This window comes from Pleurodeles waltl, chromosome 10 (genome assembly GCF_031143425.1).
Source record: "Pleurodeles waltl isolate 20211129_DDA chromosome 10, aPleWal1.hap1.20221129, whole genome shotgun sequence".
NCBI classification, from domain to species: domain Eukaryota; kingdom Metazoa; phylum Chordata; class Amphibia; order Caudata; family Salamandridae; genus Pleurodeles; species Pleurodeles waltl.
In genome coordinates this window covers 128,140,159-128,158,273 of record NC_090449.1, presented here as the reverse complement: position 1 = coordinate 128,158,273, position 18,115 = coordinate 128,140,159, and the positions used below count along the sequence as shown (strand labels likewise).

Here is an 18,115-nt window from a genome sequence, read left to right as displayed (position 1 = left end):
AGCGCCACTGGCGTTGGATTGTTGGGAATGACTCCTTTGCAACGCTGTGATACTACCAAATTGAAGCATTTGTGTTTCTAGGCGATATATTGAAGTTTGATCTTTGAAAATTTGGGGCTTGTGTATGTTGGAGTTTTGTCATTTTGGACTTGTTTTACTCAGGTAAATATTGGCTATGTTTCTAAACTGGTGTTGATTGCTTTTGTGTTTTTTCACTGTATTACTGTGTGTGTTGGTACAAATACTTTACATATTCCCTCTGAGCTAAGCCTGACTGCTTGTGCCAAGCTAGTGAGCAGGGGTTATCTGAGCTGTGTATCTCCCTTACCCTGACTAGAGTGAGGGTCTCTGCTTGGACAGAGTACAATCTGACTGCCAATCAGAGACCTTATTTCTAACATTTTACACAACATTTGTGCCCATAACTCAGCCTGTGGTGGTCCTAGGACAATGGAATCACCTTCAAAAAATAGACCGCAATGTACTCTTTCTGTCTACATCATCTCTGGGTCCCCACACTATGTTAGTGGGGACTCCAAAATAATAACCCCTACCACCATTCATTATGTTTTTAAGCTTTTTCATGGCTGGAACTTTTTTTACAACTCGAAAAAGTTATGTTTTATGGTCCTTGTTTTTAATATCATTGCAATAGTCCTCCTAGCCTTGAAAACGTGTAATGCACTGTGCCCTCTAGGGGTTAAATACATGGTTACACTGGTTTACTTTCTCCCATTCATTTTGTATGTGGGTATGCCCTCCAAGGGCTGACTGTATGATTACATGACCATGTTTCTTCCAAATGCTTTTTTTATTGTGGTGTCCTCTAGGGGCTGTTCTGACCATTGCAGTCAACATACTATAATATCAGCAACACGAAAACTAACCACATCAATGCTTTGCAGACCATTACTTTTACAAAACATTTTTCCTCTCAATGCAGCCTATGGTAGTCCTAGGACAATGGGACCACCTTCAAATCGCTCTCCGTCTACATCATCGCTGGGTCCCCACACTAGGTTAATGGGGACCCCAAAATAATAATCCTTCCCACCATTCAGTGTCTTAAAGCTTTCTCATAGCTAAAACTTTTGTCTCACAGCTGGGAGATGTTTTGTTTTGAGGGCCTTGTTTGTAATATCATTGCAGAGGCCTGCTAGTCCTAAAACACCCTCTAGGGGCTAAATATATGGTTAAACTGCATTTCTTTCTCCTGTGTTTTTTTCATGGGGTTATCCCCTCTAGGAGCTAACAATATGGTTACATGACCATGTTTCCTACAAATTATATTTTTGTTGTGGTGCCCTCCAGGAGCGGTTTTGAGCATTGCTGTCCAATGCCAAACGTTTATTTATAATCTATCCTTATTACAATTATGACCATAATTCAGGGCAACTTAACATCCTTGTTACACTATGACTGTTTGAAAACTCTTGATATGTTTGGGTGACCCTTCTAGTTTATTTCTCCTCTGTGGTGGTCTTGTGTCTTTTTTTGGGGAGTTGTGTCAGCCAGCCAGCAACTCTGATGGTGGGGTGGTGAAAATGGTATTCTATTGGAATAAACATGGCAGATTTAGATAAGAATGCTAAGTGGCAGCATTTTCATTTTTGCTGCAGATAGAGGAATAAGGTAAATGGAAGTACTTTAGTTATATGCAGGGCCACTGAAATTGTATGGCAGGAAAATATTAATTTATGAGGCAGGGTTGACCAATATATGTGGCAAGAAAAGTCCAGATGCCAATAGCTCTAACTCAAGCAATTGCAAGACCTGCTGCATTGCAAAGTCATGCTTAAACAAGCTTTGTCGATTGTGCAAGTAAAAGTCATCATTTATACATGAAAGTGATTAGTGTATATTAATTCAAATAATGAATCTATTAACATAAACTATTGCTCATACATTACAATGTTATATCCCTTTTACTGTTAATAGCAAGATAAATAATATCTGCTGCAAGTAAGACATGTGGCAGAAAGTAATATATTGTGACCTATTAATATTGTTATCCGTTTTATTTTTCCCCTCAAACAGAATCAGCACTGGCTACAGAGAGAAGTCCCGTCAATGGCACTACAGTCAATCAGAAAGGTAAAGAATGGATAGAGATGAGGCGGGAGGTGAGAACGTAAGGAACCTGTGACTTAGGAAGACTTTTAGGCACTGACATGGGGACATGATTGAGGATTATTGAGAAGAAAGAAGTGGGCAGGAGAAGATTCATGAAGCATGTGTCTGAGAGTCAGGAAGAGGGAGAATGAGGTCGAATCCAGAGGTGACAGAAAACATTACCATCATTGTGACTCACCTATTCTTAGCCAATTGTGTTCTTCAGCTTTCTCACCAACTTTTGGGAACTGGCAACATTTGTGTTGGACAATTTAACTGTGCTTTATGTCACGCTAAAGACAGCTTTTAAAATGTGGCTAGAGACAGCATCTTTTAAGTTATTAATATAAAGATGGGCAGTGGGTCTGCTCTTCTCTGTCATTGGTTGTGGTGTGATTCACTTGTTGGTTAACCCACATTCCGCAGGTATTAAGTTTTTGGTTGAATGCCAATTTCAATCCAGACATATGGATTTTTTTTAATGTAACTACACCTACAGTTATTACATTGGTAGAGCAGTTGAATGAATCTCCTGATAAAAGTAAGGCCCAAGCGTGCAAACAGCCTGTGGGGAGGGTATGCTAAAGGGGACAGACTGACAAAGGAGATATCCCAAACGGACTCCGCACACCTAATCTCCGTAGAGTGTCAGTAGCAACTGTGGTACACTCCAGTTCAAGTCCCTTCCAGGGATGCACGTCTCTGGGAAGTCCTAAAGGGAAGGATTATTCTTATAGGTACAGGCAGATGTCACGCTGAGAACTGTAGTGCTGGGGAAAGAGATGGCTTGGTACCAAAACACAAAGAGAGCAGAAGAGCCGGGCCGAGAGAGAAGTAGACCAAGACTTCCCCTGCAAAATGCTGAGAGCTTTCAACCAGGGAGTGTGTGCTACCTTCTCAGGTATGCTATCAGTAATGAATTACCAGGTATTTCACGCTCACATGTAAAGCCTGTTAAAGCCAAAGCGTAAAAAGTAATACTTCTCTTCCTTCTCACATATGTACTTGAAGTTTGTAGTAGCATTTAAAAGGACGTTCCCATTTAGTTATGGGTAGTTTGTGCATTCCAGAGGAGGCAAAATTGTCTTTGGGTACAGGAGGCCACACTTTCCACAGGCTCATAGAATTTCTGGGAACTGTACCTGCAGATAAGGCTGAGTGGATCTTTGCAGCTTCCCCAAGTCCTGAACTTGTAGAGATGGATATTTGTTGCCAGCTGTGGCCCTGCTACCAAGCCAGCCTAATTCTTTAATCATCAGGCTATTTAAAAATTTGGTATCAAATAGCACCACCTCATTTTTTCATGGTGAACGTCTGGTGGCTCAGAGATGGGCTAATGCCATTAGATTGATTTTCAGATCCTTATAGTTACATTACGTCGAAGTTGGAAAACTGGTCTAATTCCATTAACTGCTTCAGACCACATGTCTAGACACTAAATCATAACGCAATTGATAACTGCCAAATCTTTAATAGTATTTCTACTGAGCTTCTCAGCCGTAGGTTTTTTTTAAATAAAAGCACAATTCTACAGCAACGATGTACGGAGGATTTTTATCAAATCTGTTTTAATGGCAGTCAAAAGTGTTGTGAATTTCATTTTTCAATCTGGCAATGCTCCACACAGCAAGCATTTCAGGCAACAACATATTTCATGAGATAGTTCATCATGAAAAGAAACCCCACTTTGTAACAAACAAGACATAAGGGTTTTAACCGGTTTCAATTTACAAAGAGACAATATAAGTTTGAGCCTCTTGAATTATTTATAGGTTTTACAATTATGCAGATAAACAAAAATTATTGAGTGTTTTTTGCCTTTCCTAAGGAGGTTCCGTCTTTGGAAAATCAGAGTCCCGGCTACATAGCTCAGGGTCACTAGCCACACTTCAGTTCACGCTAGCCTCAGCTATGGTGGAAAGGGTGCAGGAAAAGATATTCAATTCGCTTGTTTGAAAAATTAGGTTGCACTTTAAGTATGGTTCTATGTTGACCTGCCTCACTTATTTGAACATTATTGGCGAGAGGGTTTACTTCAAGAAGATGGGTTCCTCTTCGCTGTTGGATCATAGAGTGGCAGCAACTACTTTAAGAAGCACCAGCCGCATAACGCACCCAGACTCACACAAAAGAACCTAAAGGTGTATGTCCTATTGACATGCCTTTATAAGGCAAAGGGGCTAGACACTATCAAAATATAACAGAAAAAAAATCAGTTCATCAGTCCTAAGAGACCAAACCCACACAGCCATCACGATCATCAGCCAGTCACCAGTTTCGCCATTCTGTAACTACGCTTGATACCAGCTACGTTTACTTTTTTTTGGAATAATGTGCATTAAAAAGAGAGAAAACATATAGGGTCTCCAAAAACAGCAGTTCACAAATGAGCCCTGAAATCTGCCAGTAAAGGAGGTACATTAATCCACATTTCGAGATGAGCCTGATGGCGGCAGAGATCTACCCACTCTGCCAACTATCACCGAGTGAATGGTGAGAAAGTAGATAGGGTCAGATTGTTCTTATCTTTTCATAGCCTACTGCTGCAAGAACTTAGAATGGGTACCAACCTGGACATTAGATTTCTCTATGTATGTTTAATTCATTTAAGACTGTACAAATATTAAAAATAGTGGCATTCAGATGCGAATCACCTTAAACGTGACTCACCCATCTAGAAACATTAAAATATGACACTTCCTGAATTTCGAACTACAAAACCCATCCTGCAATCAGGACTTGCCCTCATAATATATATATTTTTTTCGTTTTGGTGGCTCTTTCCTACTGTTTTTTTTTAATCAAAAATGTCCACAGGGAATATTCCGCAAATTGTGTTACTGTCAGACACCTTTCACCTTCTGAAGGAGCTTTACTTCAAGATTAATGACAGGCTCCGGCCCCATAACCCCCAACATCCTTTCCGCAGCACCTTGCCACAGTGATGTAGCTGGCATACTATAAGACTGATGACGCTTGAAGGGTGACTACCAACAAATAGCCTCAAAGAAATGGAAAGTGGTAATATCGGGGGATAAAAGTGTAACTCTCAGTGTGGAGATATGATCACGTAGAGCTTTTCAAACTGAGGTGTCCATGGAAGAATTGCAAAAAGATGTGTTAATCCGTGGAATTCAGGTCAGCAATATATATATATTTCTTTTAAATGACAACCCGGAATCCTAAGAGCCCCAGGTGGAATGATGAAGATGTATGGATTTTTTTCTTTCACTTCTTTAAAGCATGTAAAAAAAACTAAGAGAAAAAAAATACAATTTCAGACAGACAAAGCTGAGCTCAATGCTCTATGTTGGTTTAATTAACACCTATTTTGTTCTTAGGCTGTGCAAATGAAAATGAAATGTTTAAATATTAATTTATTTCGGTTCTAAACTTCACAGTGAAGTCATTGTGTATTCAGCGATTAATACACTGGATTTTCTAAATTTGTCTAAAGAAAAAGCTTATGAATGTTTTATGGCACAAATGAATACATGTTCTCTCCTTCCTGGCGAGAACTGTGCCTGTCCATAAGCAGCTGCACTTTAGAGCGAGGCTGATTAGAGCCTTGTTTTTTGGAGGACGGAATCTCCGAGAGAAAATGAAGCAGCATATAGGTCGCTAGAAGCAACAAGAAGGTGCCAAAAGAAAGGCTGGTGACTTAATTTTTCCGCAGTGGGGTAGCATGTTGGCGTAAGTATGAAAGTAAAGTGCCTCTGGCTCGTCAGCTGGCAGTCACAAAGCAATATAAATAAATTACACAACAGCCATAGACACAGTGCCAGACTCGCTTATTCCTAACTCTACCTGAAGGATACACGAACAATGCGTTTTCTATTTGAGTTAAAAAAAACAGAGGTGCGTCACAATAGTAAGCAAAACAGCAACAACTGAAACAAAGAAACTGATCGTAGAAGATTGTAGCTAGGTGAAATAGGAAGGTCCATCACCCAAGATCTGTGACAAATAGCAGATGTTTGTCAATGGGCAAAAGCAACAGTAAACAGCAAATTACTGATCAATCAATCAATCAAATAATTTCTTAAGCGCACTACTCACCCGTTAGGGTCTCAAGGCGCTGTGGTGGGTGGGCGTTGCCAGTTACTGCTCAAATGATCCATGTCCTAAATTAACAATTAGGATTACCTAGGACTGTGCCTCAATATGAAGCAATAGCATTAACTCCATTCTATAACTTCTAAGACACATAAATGTCAAAACTGTAGGCAATGGAGGTAAAAACCATAAACGCCAATGATCAGTGGTACTCTAATGTACCACCACCTCTGGTTCAGTGCTGGTAATTAATATTCACGACCCCCTTTCATAAAGTTGTATTTAAAGGTGTCTAAAACATACATAGGAAATCTAAAAGCCTGGGTGGATTGAACCTCGAGGTACACCTAGAACTACCAATTTAAGCCAACGACTGAGGGTTTACAAGAAACTTGCACTCGATATAACAAGACCGGATCTTGTTCGGAAATGGGTGTCCAAATACAGTTGAGTGCAAACTGGACTACTAACCGTAGCAACTGTGCATGCGGATTTACTGTAGTGAAGCAACTTTTATTTTGTGAAAAAGTAACCTTGTGTTTGTGTACCTTTATCGATAATACATGCTGTATTTGTATGGAAAATTAGATAATTCAAGCACACCCACGCAAGGCGCAATCGCTCACGTTGTTCTTTACATCACAAAGTTTATTGAAAAGGAAAAGACAGCAAACAACAACTGTCAAAAAAGCATCATTTTCAAATACGAGGCTTACTGCAAGCTGTCAGCTTTCATTACAAGGCAGCATGAAAGGAATATAATGGGAAACATTCTCAACGTGGCAGGTGTCTCTGTCTGCTTTACATGCCTATCTGGACACTGCGGTCAATTTCCAAATTGTTATGCGTGCTTCTGCGAGTTTGTTGTGACAACAGCTGAATAAAAGAACTCATTCTAAACAAGCAAGCAAAATATTGTTGCAAAGAATCTATAATCAGATGAGGCTAAGTTTTTTAACGGATAATAAGAGATTTCTGGGGGGCCATTGAATCCGATCTGGCGAGGTTTTGTTTATAAACCATATAAACTCAAAGGGGGATAAATGAAAACACCGAGGACTCCCTCCAGGGCAGCACGTGTTCTGTTGAATGCAAAACGAACGTGTGATTCAGGCAGAACAAATGTATTGCTTTCCATCAATAGTGTCTTAATTATGAAGCAAGGCATTTCCTAACAGGGTAAGGTTTGTTGACTTCCTAATCTAAAACAAATTAGATTTCCAATTCTACTGGTTTTTAATGTTTTCGACTGTCCTACGAAAAGCTCGGGGTGGGTTTTTCGTCCGCTTTGCTTTACTTTGTGCTCTGAACTGGTCGAAAGACAATGGAGGGAAGACCGCCACCAGATGTCTGGAAAGCTCAGTAAACAACGCGGGGTCCTCCCCCTCATGGCCTGTCACATCCCATTATATCACCAGCAAGTATAGTCACAAATGGCTCAAGGGTGCCGTGAGCTAGACCAGGGAGGCACAGATAGAAATCAGAACAAAGTAAAATGAGGAGCGGGAAACCCTAACCAAGTGACTTTGAGAGTCATGACATGATCCTGTACAGTGAAGTATACAGTCAAACTCTACAGATTTAAACAATCAAGACCACTGACATTCACCAGTTACTTTATCTCAAGTAACAGGAATTCGTGCCTGAAACTACCTATAACTCTCACCCTCACTAGCCACAGAGTGTCGTTAGGGTTATCAATGCATTCAGTCATTGAACATGTCATGAGTGATGTAATATGGGAGGGAACACACGGAAAACCATGAGAAAAAGTGAATGTAAAAAGTTAACTTTCTCCAATTGAAAAAGCTTGCAGAAAATGAAAGAAAAAAGTTCTGATTCTAGCAATCCTCTTGCAGTTTTTCGCAAGGATAAATCTGAGTGCCAGTCTTAGGTCTAACCAGAACATCTCTTTCCTATCGCCAGCTCTAAAAGCAAGAGTTTGGACTTTCCATTAACATAAGTCCAATTTACAATCAAAATTTCATACTCCTGCATCTGAGAACCAGGATGTGGAACTTACAATGGCAAAATACGTTTTGCTTAGTCATCAAAAAAGTAAGTATGCAAATTGTGACTCCACCACAAAAATGTAGACATCACACCTGCCTCACCCCTCACCACTCCTCCCTCCCACAACAGGTGCACCCCCTGCCCTCCCCCTCTACCCCTCTCTTTCCCATTAGAAGCGAACAGACCATGCACAGGTCTGATGAGATGTGAGCAGCCTCTCCACCCGGTCCCTGGAGCGAGCACATACTTATGTAAGCATTTACCACCAATTCTAAGTGCTTAATCATAACACACCACTCATGTAACAGTGTGTAAGCCACCACTCAATAATCTAACTCACCAATAATATTCAAATCTGATCCACCAGGTACATATATATATTACTAATACATTATGTATCAACCAGACACTGACCGAAGGGTAACCCCCTCCATCCAACTGATCAGCTCTCAATTGTTATTTATGCATGTCCCCCATGTAGTCCTTTGCTTTGATTTCGGAAGTAAACACCAGCGTACTGTTGTTCCAGACCACCTTCTAGAGTGTGGGATTCAATAAAAGAGCCTGCGCCCCTTGGTCCTGGAATGGTTTGATTAACTGCCGGAAACTCCACTGTGGCTTCACCGTAACTAGACAAAAATCTGGTTTTACAAAAATAGAGCTGTCCCTCGCTGATTCTACTTGACATCTATTTGCTGGGCCTAATGCACCTTTACCTTCCCTCAAGCTCCGCCACATCTGACTCTAGAGCCAAAGTCCTAGTTTCCAAATCGGACAGTCAGTCGACTATGGCGGTGCAGGATTTGGTCACTTTACGGACCACTCCTTGCAGTTTGCGAGTTGCAGCTTGAGCCTTGTGACTGTCGAGCCTGGTTTCCTCTCTGTGGGACATAATGCAGTGGTATATTGATTCTAGAATTGGAGGACTCCAGTTAAGTGACTCGCGGGAGCCCTCTCTTCTACTACTATGTGATCTGTTGGAGGCTGCTCCATTTCAAGACTTTCCCAGAGGCTGCCAAGCGTGTAGTCTTTTTGGCAGTCTTATTGGAGAGTTAGAGCTGTGCCCTTATCTACCACATCACTTAGGGCACTGTCACTAGACTCGATGGTCAACCCAGGGTCCCCCACAGACCATTCTGTACAGCCCTTCAGGAAGAAAAAGCAATAATTTCCTTCCAGATCTGAACAGCCTTTTTTCCATTATTATAGCAACTTCAACCACACCTGTTAATTCTGCAGGGGTCAGAGAGAGGGCGCAGTTCTTTGCTACCACCTGGGTTGACAGACCCTTCATCCCTCAAAGACTGAACCAAGCTTACCCTCTCCCCTCATCCACCCCCCCGGTACCTGCTTGAACCACTTTCCCATTAAGACTCAGGGTGCCCTCAGTCAACTGCAATGCCGCTGACAGAGTGGGGTGGCTTATCTTTGAATCCCCCGATTTCAGAATTATATGTATGTCCTTCTTAGCACCAACCCCAGGTTCCTCAGCAGCTCCTGCTAATTCAGCAAAGGGCTGCTGCCATGAGTCCTCCCGGGGTTAGGGGGATCACAACCAAGTTCTTCCCCTTTTCAGGGCTAGCCGCCAATTCCCCGTCCAAGCAATGCGTCGCAGTGTCAGGCCACACAACAAATCAATGATTGATGTCCAGGTCACAGGCACGGGGTCTCCCTTACTCTTTTTCTCCAATACCTCTGCTTTCCCCCTCAGGAAGGGGGAGCCGTCCTCTCTGTACCCAATTCCCCCTCCAATAGTCTCTCCAGTAGTGGGGCTTTGGGTTGCTGGAGTTAAAGCAGTCCTGCTTTTTGAGAGGCCGTCACCAGCCATCTTGGGCTCCACCTGTTTTATTGACCGGGTTTCGGCTGTACCGCAGCTGCGTTCACTGGCCACAAAAGATGCTTCGGTTACAGCCACTCCGAGGCGAGTAGAAGCCTTTTTCGGTGATATGCTAAAACACGTTTTTTTATCACCAAAGTGACTTTGTTGCAAAGCTCACCACAGCCCAGACACAAAAACCAGTAAGCATATCTTTTCCTGCAGGTTCCCTAAGGCTCTATGACCCGGCGCACTCGTAGTTCTAGGCGACTAGACGGAGAGCTGCATTATGGCCGTTTCAATTAGCCACAATCTTGCTTCCGCACCTTAAAAGAAAAAAAAAATTAGTCTTAACAGAAGGCAAGACAAGGGGAAAAATGGATCATAAGGCGATTCAGGTGTGTTGGCTGCTAAGTTTTGTCGATATGTAGGGAATAAGCTATCAAAGTCTGGGCACTAGGGTATCCTACTGGCTTCATTAGAGTACGGATTGCTAAATTGGCTATCTGCTCAGTTAATATAGGTGCCCTAAATAACAAGCTGAAGCAACAAAGGGTGGCAGAGATACTTAGATCCTTGGGCCCTGATATCATCTGCATCAGGAAATACATATCCCATCAGGAAAGAGAGAGCTGATGTTGATAAGGGAATTTACTCTGCTAGTGTGCATGACTCAGAGCTCTATGATTGGGGGTGGCTATATTGGCTAAACGTCATATTGGGCCTGTGAAGCGTAAGTAAATTGATACATGGGGGAAAGTGGGCACTTGTAGAGTGTCAGGCTGCAGGGATGAGAATTACTGTCAGTTCAATCTCTGGCTTCAATCAGGATGATCCAAAACTCTTTGTAAATCTGGAAGTTGTATTACCTTCTTGGCCCAACCCTGTTAATTGTGTGTGGTGACTTAAATCTACATCGAGATGTTGGATGGAACCAGACAACCAACTATCAAGAGAAAAAGCCTTGGTATCCTTAATGGATAGTCATGGGTTGGTGGATATTTGGGATAAGAAGGCGTCAGACTTATTTCTCATGTCCACACAGAAAGTATGTCCTGTTAAATTATTATTTGGCCTCTGTTGGACTAGTGGGTAAAGTTGACATTAGGAAACTTTCAAGGCTTCTCTCTGCTCATAACCCACTAATTTTGGAAATATTGGGGTCAGGAGGATTTAGCCACCAGGCTAAGTGGACTTTTGATAGAAAATTGACCTTAAATATCCAATATGTTGGGGATATGAGGAAATGGGTAAGGGAGTTTTTTTTATCCCAACAGATATGGCAATTCACTAGGGATGGTCTAGGATGCTTTTATAGCAGGATGAGAGTTGAGATGATCGATTTTATTGCACACCAAAGGAAGCATCAAGAGGTAGAGATCAGGGGGCTATATGGACAACTAACTACACTGGAAAAGAGTCAGATTGAGGGCCTTAAACAGGGGCAGAATGTTTCACTAATTAAACAAGAAACTAGGGTGGTAAAAGCCATGATCAATAGCTACGATATTAAGGTGGCGGCGGAAAAATGCCAATCATATAGAAATTAAAGCTATAAATATGGGGGGACAGTAGGAAGACTTTTAGCCCTCCGTAGTAGGCAAAGGGAAGTAAATAGAAATATAGAGGATGTTAGAAGGAACAATGGGTCATTCGTCACTGAACCGACAGACATTATCAAAATATTTGAAGATTACAACAGAATTTTATATGGTGAAGATACCCTGCAAATCAGTTTGTTGGCATATGGGAGGCAGCCAGAAGAGGGGGTGGAGGGCAGGAAGATAAATTCAAAGTTAAACAGGGAGCAAGAAGCAGACATCACTTTAGAAGAAGTTGCTATTGAGCTAAATTTCCTGGCTTCAGGGAAGGCAGCAGGCCCTGACAGAATCCCCCTCGAGTTCTACAAAGTGTTGTATCCAGAATTAGACCCGTTCATACTGGATATGCTTTTAGGGGTGCAGCAGAATGGGGTACCACCTCTGTCTTGGCAGGGCACAGATACTGTGATCTTCCCGAAAAAAGCCTCCAGACTATTCGCGCTCCTATAGGCCTATCTCCCAAATTAACTCCGATGCCAAACTATATTCCAAAAACCTTGCGATCATAGCCTACCTGATGTTGCCGCTCCAACACAGGTTTATACCTGCTAGAGGAAAAATGGACCAAGTTAGACGTGCCATCACCTTATATGATATAGTGGATGTAAAGGGTGCCTGAGTGGCTTTAATCCTCTTCAATGCAGAAAAAGGATCTGAAAGAGGGTCATGGAGTTATCTTTTTACAGTTTTCAAATCTAAGGGGTTTCGTTCACGACTGGTCAAGGCCATAAGGGCTATGTATTATCTTCCTTTTGCCAAACTCCAAATTATGGGCCAGGAATTGAGAGGATAGGTATTACTAGAAAAACAAGACAGGGTTGTCTCTGTTCCCCAATTTCGTTTGCTCTTTATATTGACTCGTTTATAGGGCAAATTGTTCAAAGTCAGACGATAAAGCCTGTCCAAATAAATGAGCTTGACACAAAGGTGTTAGCATATACTGACAATATCACAATAATAACTCCAGATCCTCACAACTCACTGCGTGAGGATGAGAAACTGGCTAGGAAATTTGGGAGAAGCTCTGGCTACCTTCTTAATAGGGAAAAAAAAACAGATTCTATGCCCAGACAACACAGACTTTATAGGTACCGAAAGTGTGGAAGTTACCACATATTTGGTCATTAAGATAACATCCAAGGTTGAGACTATTTAGCAGATTAACTTGGACCCTTTAATAAATAAAATCAGCTCTGGACTGAGATGTATTCATAACTTACTGATTGTTTTACCTAATGTGCTGTATTTGTTTCGATCGATACCCCTTTAATTACACAGATCACTGTTTACGAAACTTGACTCTATATGTATAAATTCTGTATGGCAATATAAGAAGATTAGGCCGGCCCTTAAATTCCTAACTCTTCCACGAGAGCGGGGGGCTGGGCGGTTCCCAACTTTTTGTTTTATTATTCGGCGGCCCTCCTCTAACAGATGGGGGTTTTGTTTGGAGCAGAAAGGGGCAGCAGAATTGGCTTGGTGGATGATGTAAGCCCACCCCCCAAACTAGCGCTTGGAAGATATGCATGTGGATGTCTTCTACAACATGTTTAGCATAGCTATTACAAAACAAGTGAGGTTTAAGAGCTTGATCGCGGCCTGAAGAGTTTGGAATACGATTTGAAAACTGTTGGCTGTTAAGATGTATAGCTGGTATACTCCGTGTGGCGGTCCCCGCTGTTCCTGGCAATATTCTTTGATGTGTTTGGAAGGTAATGGGAGCAATCTGGTCTTAGTAAGCTAGGGGATCTCCATTCAGCTGACCAGCTATGTTTTATTAACTGAATTGAAGCATGACTTTGGTCTAGTGGCCAGGACTATTTTTAAAATATCTGCCACTGAGAGACTTCCTGAGTAAGACCAAACAGAGTACACTCTTGCTGGAAAGAACCCCCTCTTGGACACAATTCAGCGGGTCGGTAGTAAGATTGATCAAATCTATAAATTCCTAATGAGTATAGCCCGGACGATGTAGAGAAGCAGGAAACAAATTGGGCAAGGAAGTTAGGGGAGGAGGGCGTAGGTTTGCAGACTTCAATTGGGATTGGAATGAAAGTTCTCCTCTCCTCCAATCTGAGAACCCAATATTGTAAACGTTGTTTAGGCTCTATTTTATCCCTGCTAAGCTATTTGGATGGGGCAAGAGGGAGGACAACATGTGCCCTAGGTGTGGAGAAGGTCTGGATGATATGGATCATATGTTTTATAGTTGTGACAGACTGCTGTCATTTAAGGACGCCATTGAGTCTTTCTGGAAGAAGATGTTTGGGAAAGAAATCAATATCAGGCCTGTCATGATGCTTTTCGGGTATGACCATCGCTACAAAGGAGTCCTGGGCCAGATATCTTTTAACTGTATCTCAATAGCTTTATTTCGGGTCCTAATCGCAACAGCGTGGAAAAGTGCAGAACTTCCACCACATAATTATGGTTCGGGCGCATGCTGGGTATTTATAATCTAGAGCGATCGTTATACAATTATAACGGAAGGCAGGCCAGAAGACGGGGTAAAAGGATCTGTTCTCATGATTAACTGGTAGAATAATCACTTGGGCTATGAAGACTAGCTAGCTTCAGAATATACTCAACAGGGGGAGCAGTAGCGGGCCGTTCTGCTTTTTATTTTGGGCTCGGTGGTGATTCACTAGGATAAGCTATTTCTGCCCTGATGTGTTGGAACCTAATGTATATTAATTGCTTTAACATCTGATTTATAGTATTTAACAAAGGAATTACTTTGAATACCTTATAATCCAATGGTAATGAATTTTAATTCTGTTTTATCTTTTGATATCGAATTGCGCAGAAAGTCTTACGATATGAACAGAATTAATCCACTCTGTTTACCCAGGTTATTCTGGACCTAAAAATAAATGATAATCGAATAAAAAAAAATGTAGATGTTATACGTATGGCAAAAAGCCATCATCCAAACCGCCAGCTGTCAGACAGGTATGGGGTGACATGTTTTGAGGCACTAGGACAATCAGGTTCTAATTGAAAGGCTTACCTTTCACATTTAGTGGTGAAAATCGATTCTGATAGGACATTTCATCATAGCACTATTGAACATTACAGTCGCGCAAGACCAACCATTGAATACTGAGGAAAATTATTTCTGAATATTTTAAGTTGAGGCAGGCCGCAAGACAGGGTAACTCACCTCTCTCACCTGATGATGCCTATTATTCTGAAGAATATTTTAAAGTGCTCCAGTGCAATCCTTATTTATTCTTTGCATCAATTCCAGCTGAGTGAAAGGTTGGATCCTTAACCCAGGTCCCATGCTAGTGCTACTTTTTATTTGAGCAGTTCCTCAAGTAATGTCAAAACCGATTATTTGATTAGCTGAATTCGGAAGCTAGTCCAAGAATCAGCCGTGCTATGGAAGTGATCCAAACAAATGAGAATTAGCATCTGTAATCCTTTCAAACAAATAACAAAGAATACTATACAAATTCTTAGTTAAATTATACTTTGAAGCCTGTAATCACAATATAAAAAAGCGCCTCTAACTTCATACCACAGTTAAGTTATGATATCTCTAGTTACTTGTAATAACATAGCTGTCCAATGTAATAATGTATTACAGTTGAGTTGTGAAGTCATAAGAACTAGTGCTCAAGCTGAAAGGCTGGTCGAAGCATTACTGCAGCTGCAATTTAAACAAAAACAATGAGTACTAGCACTCATCCTGCTTTTCTAACATCAACAGCAATCATCAGACAGAATATATTTATGGAAACGGGTTTATATTTTGTCCAGGTCATCATGGTAAGAAGCGATCTTTCTGCATCCTTCTACTCCTTCTGTGTTAAGTCAATTTTGTAATGATTTATATTAAATTGATTGTAATATGTTTTTACAGCAAATTACTAACTGCTTTATAGTGTGTTTGTTTCTAACTACAAAGTCCGCTTTTATTCTTTATGTCTGTAATCTTACAACCTCTTTCGTATGAAGGAGCAAGACTCTGTTTCGTGACCATGTATTGTTAGAAATAAAATACCCCCAGCAGTATGTTATAAGGATACTGCATTTCACCTCAGAGTTCCATGATTTTATGAAGGAACTCCCCCTTAGGTCTCATATCTCCATACCATCACGTAACCCCTCAGTTCATTTCAATATTCTTATAATGTACGGTACAGGAATGTTATCCCATGGAACGTAAGGTGCTTGCCAACAGCTGTTAAAGTAACCTATATAACAATGTTAATCCGGAGAATTTAAACCAATACTATTGGCCAAGACTGCTCAACAGCCAAGGATACGCCTGACTATATACTTACTGATATAATGTAAAACTAATAACATATCTGTTGGAAATGGGAAGGTTATTGTTAGAAATGGGGTTTTTGGTTGGCAGTCAGGTTACCCCTGTCCAAGCAAGGACCCTCACTCTAGTCAGGGTAAAAGAGAATCAGCCTCAGCTAACCCCTCCTTACTCCATTGGTCGCTTGGCAGGAGCAGTAGGTTTAACTTCAGAGTGCTAGGTGTAAAGTCTTTGTACCAACACACACAGTAACTTAATGAAAACACTACAAAATGACACAACACAGGTTTAGAAAAATAGGAAATAGTTTCCTAAACAAAACAAGACCAAAACGACAAAAGTCCACAATACACCAGTCAAGTTATCACAAAAAATGCAAAAAGAGTCTTCATGTAATTTTAAACACACACTAACAGTGTTAGCATGAAAATGTACCTTGGGTGCATCAAAAATAACCCCGCACTGGCGAGTGTGCATCAAAAAGGGCTTGCGTTGCGTAGATTTCACTCTAAAGCAAGACTTTGTGTTGTTTCTCCTTTCATCGGGTCAGGGCGTGCCGTTTCTTCTCTCCGGCGGAGAGCGATGTGTCGATCCGGTCAGCACTCTCAGGTCCGGGCAGGCCTTGTGTTATTTTTACACGGCCAGCGGTACTTGCGTAGGAAATCCAGCCGCACGATGATCCGAAAACCACGCAGCACGGGTTGCAATCTCACCAGCCTCCGTCAGTGATGCTGTGCGTCGTTTCTCCAGCCCCAGGCTTCGATCTTCAGGTCGCGTTGCAGGAGAGCATCGATTTTCAGCCGTGAAGCCTGCGATGCGGAGATTCTTCAGCCGCAGATTGGAGTTGGTCGATCTTTTCCCCACACGGCAGTCAGTGCGTGGATTTCTTCCTCTTAGGCTGCCAGCTTCTCCTTTCAGGGTCCCAGGAACTGGATGGCACCACTTGGCAGGGTAGAAGTCTCTCCAAAGACTCCAGGTGCTGGCAGAGAGAAGTCTTTGCTGTCCTTGAGACTTCAAACAACAGGAGACAAGCTATAAATCAAGCCCTTGGAGATCTTCACAAGATGGAAGGCACGTAAAGTCCAGTCTTTGCCCTCTTACTCTGGCAGCAGCAGCAACTGCAGGATAGCTCCACAAAGCACAGTCACAGGCAGGGCAGCTCTTCTTCCACAGCTCTTCAGCTCTTCTTCCAGGCAGAGGTTCCGCTTGGTTTCCAGAAGTGTTCTAAAGTCTGTGGTTTTGGGTGCCCTTCTTATACCCATTTTCTCCTTTGAAGTAGGCCAACTTCAAAGCAAAGTCTCTCTTGATTGTGAAATCCTGCCTTGCCCAGGCCAGGCCCTAGACACTCACCAGGGGGTTGGAGACTGCATTGTGTGAGGCCACGCACAGCCCTTTCAGGTGTAAGTGACCACTCCTCCCCTCCCTCCTAGCACAGATGGCTCATCAGGATATGCAGCCTACACCCCAGCTTCCTTTGGGTCACTGTCTAATGAGAGGTGCAACCAGCCCAACTGTCAAACTGACCCAGACAGGGAATCCACAAACAGGCAGAGCCACAGAAATGGTATAAGCAAGAAAATGCTCACTTTCTAAAAGTGGCATTTTCAAACACACACTCTTAAAATCAACTTTACTAAAAGATGTATTTTGAAATTGTGAGCTCAGAGACCCCAAACTCCACAGGTCCATCCGCTTCCAAAGAGAATCTACACTTTAATCAGATTTAAAGGTAGCCCCCATGTTAACTTATGAGTGGGACAGGCCTTGCAACAGTGAAAAACGAATTTAGCAATATTGCACTGTCAGGACATATAAAACACATTACTAATGGGGTTATTACAACTTTGGAGGAGGTGTTAATCTGTCCCAAATGTGACGGATATACCACCAGCCATATTACGAGTCCCATAGGATATAATGGACTCGTAATACGGCTGGTGGTATATCCGTCACTTTACCGTCACTTTTGGGATGGATTAACACCGCCTCCAAAGTTGTAATAACCCCCTATATGTCCTACCTTAACCATACAGTGCACCCTGCCCTTGGGGCTACCTAGGGCCTACCTTAGGGGTGCCTTGCATATAAGAAAAGGGAAGGTTTAGGACTGGCAAGTGGATACACTTGCCAAGTCGAATTTGCAGTTTAAAACTGCACACACAGACACTACAGTGGCAAGTCTGAGACATGATTACAGGGCTACTCATGTGGGTGGCACAACCAGTGCTGTAGGCCCACTAG

At 42.0% G+C, this 18,115-nt stretch overlaps 1 protein-coding gene across 1 annotated transcript in view; it reads right to left on the bottom strand.

Moving 5' to 3' along the window:
- The window catches only part of SDK1 (sidekick cell adhesion molecule 1), a 2,061,301-nt gene that overhangs the window by 1,981,640 nt on the left and 61,546 nt on the right, over positions 1 to 18,115 (bottom strand). The window lies entirely within an intron of this gene.